Consider the following 7,255-nt stretch of genomic DNA (forward strand, 5'->3'; position numbering starts at 1 on the left):
TTGAAACTAAAGAAATGAAGGGTGATTTGACAAACAACCTGTAGGCTAAGTTTTGGATGCCGTCATCAGCCAATCAATGGTCATCTATGTGCAGAGCGGCGCCTTTTGACAAGCGGTGCCTATTTGACGATATGCCTCACAACGATGCAACAACACAGAATAATGGTTTGGGCAAGAGATTGCCTTGTTCATATAAATTCACTAAGAGTTTTACCCTTGGTACGAAATGAATACCAATCGAACTTCTAATGTCAATGTGGTGCTGGCAGCGCATGGGTTTCAAATGCAATGCGTCAATCTGCTTTTGGTCACGTTCAGTTTCTACAGTCAGGAAAACTTTGGATGCATAAAATGAACGGCGATTTGGTGAGACGGCTGCTGGTTAGATATTGCTGTCAACTAAGCATTTCGCAAATATGTGCATTGCACAATAGGTAGCTTATCCCTCTGGACTGGTTGCCTGTCTGGCGCTGTCTATTGCTCTGAGTGTAGGCTATGTTGCGTCGGCGGCTGTAGGTGCCTACTGGCACTTGACTGGTAAAGTGAGCGGAAAAGGGTATGAGTAGCCATCTGTGGTCTTTTATCATGAAAATTTCATGAAAAATATATTGTGAAATTTGTTCTAGTAAAAAGCCTCAGATTTTCCAACAAATTAAAAAATGCATTTTGAAAGAAGTCTCTAATGTGAAACAAAATTTAGTCAAAACATGAGCCTGAAAATGGGGGGTCGTCTTATATTCAGGATCATCTTATATTCGGGCCAATACAGTACTTCCGTCACTCACCTCGCTCATGTCGCACTTGGTCTATTTGTGTGGTTATGCAGCAACACGCCAAGTAAAGTGTAATCGAACTTTCAGTGTCTTCCAGGTTTTGTGTTGCAAAACACAGAGACATTTAAGATCTTAGAAACAAACAAACACGCTGTGCTGTCGCTTTCACAGTGTGTGCATGATTGGTTGATTGAAGAAATTAATTTAGTTAAAATCTCTATTTTTCTGACTAATCAGCATGTTGCTGGTGATAATATTGCCTTTCAGAAACATCTGTTGAAAATGTAAGATTTGAACCAACTTAATTGTATCAAGTGAACTATGCAAATTAAACATGAATGCTAAGTCTTACATGGACCAGTTAACATTACATTTAGCAGACACTCTTATGTCAATCAACTTATTAAGTAGATAATGTAGGCTGAATATAGAGGAAGTAGTATACAAGTGATGTAGAACACAGGGTTATAGAGGATTACGGATAGGCCTGAGTAGAGTTAGCTTTGTTATGCAGAGAAGCTCTTTGGAGGATGAGTCTTAAAAGATAAGACTGGTCTTTTAGTAGCTGAGACTTATTCCAACATTGAAGGGCAGTGACAGAAAACAGGAAAAGACTTCAGGCTGGAATTTAACTCGGGTTCCTGGCATAACTGTGTGCTGGCTTAGGCGACTGAGCCATGGCCGTGGCTGAAATGCACCCTTGTGGGTCGAGTGAATAGCAGACACACCGCCATATTCTGGAATTTTAAAAAAAAAGCTTTTGCTGACCAACACTGGTCAACAGTTGCAAGTCGCTTTCTCTACACAGAAATGTGATACGGTTTCTAAGCCTATTTTTATTTTAAGATAATAAGGTCCATGCACTGTACTAAAATAAGCATTTGACAGTTATTCAAATTAAGTCTGAAATCCTGACAGTAAGAGCATGTGTACTGTATGCTTTAGGTACTCGAGGAGAATATTGTCATCTTTTTAACGAAAGAGCTGCAAAGATTTAAGATGATTCTTAGTCCAGACTACCAAGAAACCTTTGATACAAAATCAGAGGATGAGAGTGATGCCAGAGGAGGAGCTCTCAAGATGGTAATACACTTCCTCTGTAAGATGGAGCACCAAGATCTTGCTGACAAATTGAATGAAAGTAAGCTTTCTTTCCTGTTGTTAATTGCATTAGGTACCTGGAAACAGCAACACTTTGGCAACTGACATGGAATTTATTTGTTTGTATAGGTTTTTATTATTTGGTTTGGAAAATATGTCAGTAATATTGTGTTTTTCTATAGATGAGATGAATGTATGTTTCCAGAACGACTTGAAAAGAAATCTCAAGAACAAATACCAGAATGTGTTTGAAGGAATAGCCAAACAAGGAGAAACTGTTCTGCTGCAAAATATCTACACTGATCTGTATATCACAGAAGGGAGAAGTGGGAAAGTAAATGAGGAGCATGAATTCAGGCAGATTGAATCCAGATCCAAGGTACAAGATGGACAAGAGAAACCAATCAGATGTGCTGACATCTTCAAGCCCTCATCGAGTCAGGTCAAAGCAATCAGACGAGTTCTCACACAGGGGGTTGCTGGCATTGGTAAAACAATATCTGTGCACAAGTACATCCTGGACTGGGCTGAGGGAAATGACAACAAAAAGATCCATTTAATCTTTCCACTGTGCTTTAGGGAGCTCAACCTCATGATAGACGAGGAGTTCTCTTTGATGGATCTTCTTTACCGCTTCTTTCCAGAGCTTAAGCAGCTAACATTTGACATCCAGAATAAGTTTAAAGTGTTGTTCGTCTTTGATGGTCTGGATGAGTGTCGACTCCAACTCAACTTTCGTACAAATGAAAGTTTGTGTGACACAGAAGTCGTCAAACCATTGGATGTAGTCTTAACAAATCTAATGTTAGGTAATTTGTTCCCCTCTGCTCTAATCTGGATAACCTCTCGACCAGCAGCAGCCAGTAAAATTCCTCCTGAGTGTGTTGATCTGGTGACAGAAGTGCGAGGATTCAATGACTGCCAAAAGGAAGAGTACTTCCGGAAGAAGATCGATGATGAGAGTCTTGCAAGTGGAATCATTTCACACATTCAAGCATCAAGGATCCTCTACATCATGTGCCACATACCTGTGTTTTGTTGGATTGCGGCAACTGTTCTTGAGATTATTTTTTCCACAAGATACAGACAGATTCCAAGAACTTTGACAGAAATGTACACATACTTCCTTATTTTTCAGACCAGACAGACGAACAGAAAATTTCAAAATGTGCATGACCCTGAGCCACAATGGAACCGTAAGCTGATCCTAAAGCTCGGAAAGCTGGCCTATCAACAGTTAGAGCAGGGCAATCTGATCTTTTATGAAGAAGACCTCAGGAAGTGTGGCATTGATGGCATTGAAGAGGCAACGGTGTACTCAGGAGTATGCACCCAGATCTTCCAAAAAGATTTAGGAATATTTCACGGGACAGTGTTCTCTTTTGTGCATCTTAGTATCCAGGAGTATCTTGCCGCTCTGTATGCATTTCTGAACATGACACTTGATGGGAAAGACATAATATCAACACAGCGTGGAGAATCCATTCCCATCTTGCAGAAGAATGCTGTAGACAAAGCTTTGAAGTATGAAGATGGACGTTTCGACCTTTTCCTCCGCTTCCTTCTTGGCCTCTCTTTGGGCTCAAATCAGTCTCTCCTGCATAGTCTGATGAATAGAAAACAGTTGAGCATTAAGGGCAAGATCAGGACAGCTCTTGGGGGTGGCCGTCAAGGCCAGCTGGAGAAATGGAAGACGGGCAATGACATAACAATCAGCTATATTAAGGACAAGATCAAGGAGGTTACCTCATTAGAAAGAATGATCAACCTCTTCCACTGTTTGAATGAGCTCAATGACCACTCCTTATTGAAGGATATCCAAAGATTAATGAATGCTGGCACACTTTCCGAAGCCCAGCTATCACCTGGACAGTGGTCAGCTCTAGTGTTTGTGTTGTTGACGTCAGACCAGAATTTGGATGAGTTTGACTTGAAGAAGTACATCAGATCTGACGAGGCTCTTCTGAGACTGAAGCCAATAGTGGAAGAAGCCCACACGACTCTGTAAGTAAAAAGTAAAACTAATGAGATTGCATTCTCGCTGAAAGTGCTAAAAGTGGGCTTGCCCAAATCATCTGGATTTAGTTTAATGTTAAGCTGGACATGCAGCATCTACGTGTACATTCTTACTGTATGTTCTTCTGTGGAATACATTTCTCTAGTTTGTGGTCATACTACGCAAATAAACAAAATGTCCTCTTAAATGTGCATTGTACAACATTGACGATATCAAAGTCGACTTGGCGTACCAAATTCTCCAAGTTAAGAATACTATCTAAACAAATGATGCACCATTTCTTTTTATTGATGTTAAAGGGGCCCTTATTATGTTTTTCCATGTCCACAATTCATTTATTTGTTTACACGGCATCTGTTGAATGTAAAAGCTTATTGAAGGCCGCATTTCACAAATTGTGCTCTTGGGGTAGAATTTCTTTACCGCAGCAACATTATTTCTTAACTGCCACAGAACACATGGTTTAGTTTTCAACATTTCATAGCTTTTGATTCTGGTACAAGTACAGTATATATGTCATGGTGTACTTTGCATTACTGCTTATGGGACAGAGTTTTGACAATGTCACAGCTACTTCATTTTAATTGCTGAGATAGTTGGCCAAATGTGGCTCATCTTCCTATAGCCAATCGCAGCCACATATCCAAATTTGAGTGTATTGTGATTAGGGGTGGGACTCGATTAAAATGTTTAATCGCATTAGTCTATAGGCTTTGAAATTCATTAATCGAATTAATCGCATTTTAATCACATTTAAATATCTGACTTAAGAACAGTGAAAAGTACATTTTTTCACATGGAATTCGAATAATTACAATAAATAAGCTTACCGGTAATCTAAAAATATTATTCCTTTTTAAAAGAAGAGAGAAAACCTCACAATTTTAGCAGGCTGTTCACCATCAGGCGTAATACTGCCCTCCACTAGTCTAATCCAGAACAATGTAGCTATATCACACTGCGATTATTTTTTGAAATCGTGTTAATTAATTAATCGAATCGCATGATAAATTAATCGAAATTAATGCATTAATGTCCCAGCCCTAATTGTGATGTGATGCAGCATATTGGAAGAATAGTGTGGGGTTTCACCCACTGATTGTCACTGCCTGAAATGTATTGTATAAATTAGACAATTGTGACTAATTTGCACTTTGTTTGTAAGGTCTTGTCTGTAGCAACATTGGCATGAAGGATGAGCATTTGCTGGGGTAATTGGTGACTGAATGGTGGCGGTGGCATGGCATTGAGATTGTTTTAAAAAAAAATAAAAAAATCTGCCAATAACGGTCCTGTCTATAAATGTGAAAGAACAGAACAACAACGAAACAAGAGACTAGGCCTGGGTGTTATTGCAGCCAGTATGAAACCAATCAATCGAGGACTACTGTTGCACCCAACCAGCCCACCATGCGCACGGGAGTCGTAATGGAAAGGGAACTTGCTTCAGTAAATGACACAGCAAGCTGCTCAAAAAGTTGGCTTATGATGCGTCCTGGTCAAATGAGTTTGTGAAAACGAGGTCAACCCTTTGACTTTCAAGTTTCCAGTTCAAGAGCAGATGTACTGACATAATATAAGGATGCTTGTTGAAACATTTCATGTTGCGCAGAGATTTCAGAAAGTTGTCGGTGTAAAATTCTTTACCTCCATGCGTTTGAAAACACTTGGTCATTGACATCGACTTTACACAGTTAAGCAAAATATTAACAGTGAAATTGATCATAAATAGCATTATAGGGCCCCTTTACACAAGACAAATGCATTATTATGCAAAACTATTTAATCTTTTTATAAACTGTTTTATTAGCAGTTTCTCCTCTTTTTGTCATGTTGAAATATTTGGTTCAATTTTATCGTGTTGCCTGATTTACATTTTCACCATTACTATACTATCAGTATTGTATCGATTCGCCAAAGTACAATAAATTAGACTTGGTCATGAAAACACGATGTATCAAAGTTGTAAGAGTTCTGTTAAATTTGAGCCATTTTCCACAATAGAAAATCAAAGGACCACAAACAATTGATGTCTCGTTTTTGACCCACATACAGCATCAAAATCCTTTTAATTGTAGTTACTGACAGCCTTTTTCCCCTTCAGGGTTGATAGCTGTGGGATCACTGAACAAAGCTGTGCAACTTTAGCATCAATTGTTTGCACAGAATCATCAAAGCTCAGAAAACTGGATCTCAGTGACAATCATATTGGAGATGCTGGAGTAACAAAACTGTGCAGTGGATTAAAGAACCCAAACTGTGCCCTGAAGATCCTGAGGTTAGGTGTTGATTAGATTAATTTGTTTTCTCTCACAGGTTTCTTTGGATTTTCCCCTTGCTTTAGCTCTTGCTTTCTCGCACTTGCAACATCTTTTGCTCTCTCTTTTTAGAGCTGACTGTTTACACTAACACTAACATTGCAGGAACACACACTTGACAACACTCACCATGGAACCCCTAGACATTTGGCCTTATAGAAATAAGAAATTTAAGTGCGTTGTATTCCTCTTTTATGTTTTGTACAATTTTATTGCCAGCAGAGAGTACTGTACATGTACACAGTATCTGTGTCTGTCTGCACATTTACATAAAGAGTGAGAGAACCGGTAAAGCTAGTCACATCTGAACACACACACACACACACACACAAAAAACCACACACACACACACACACACACACACACACACACACACACACACACACACACACACACACACACACACACACACACACACACACACACACACACACAGAAAGAGAAATGCTAAATGTGTGTGTGCACTGAGACATGGCAAATGTTTCAAGTAAGAATAATATTAAAAAGCAACATCCTCTTCTCTCTCCAGCTTGTCTGGCTGTGGTATAACAGGAGAAGGATATGCCACTCTGGCCTCAGCTCTCAAATCAAACCCCTCACACCTGGAGGAGCTGGACCTGAGAGGAAATGATCCTGGAGATGTTGGGGTGGAACTCCTCACTTCAGCACTGGCCAATCAGAAATGCAAACTCAGGTGAGAGTGAAATTGGCTTGAGAAGTCAGTAAGCTTATTCGAGATAACGCAACGGCTATATGCACATTTAGACAGCAATGCATTCTGGCTCAAAAAGTTGCATGACGGTTAGATTTCCTGTCAAACTTCAAAATTTCGGTGACGTTGTGTCAACGAGGTGACATGTCATGGTGTCAAACTATCGCGGGATGAATGCGACTGCAGTTCTCTTGCAACCTCTGCAGTTGCTTATCCCCTTCAACGCTCATCTGCAGACCACCTCCGAGGTCGCGCTCCCATGAACTGGTTGGTTAACAACTCACTCACGTGTGTATATGAGTCTTGTCTCACACCTCTACACAAGTTTGCGCAG

The 7,255-nt window shown here is 39.9% G+C and overlaps 1 pseudogene; it reads left to right on the plus strand.

Annotated features, from left to right (window-relative positions):
* LOC134466133 (NACHT, LRR and PYD domains-containing protein 12-like) overlaps positions 1 to 7,255 on the plus strand; it is a 53,148-nt pseudogene that overhangs the window by 4,043 nt on the left and 41,850 nt on the right.

Source organism: Engraulis encrasicolus, chromosome 16 (genome assembly GCF_034702125.1).
Source record: "Engraulis encrasicolus isolate BLACKSEA-1 chromosome 16, IST_EnEncr_1.0, whole genome shotgun sequence".
Taxonomy (NCBI): domain Eukaryota; kingdom Metazoa; phylum Chordata; class Actinopteri; order Clupeiformes; family Engraulidae; genus Engraulis; species Engraulis encrasicolus.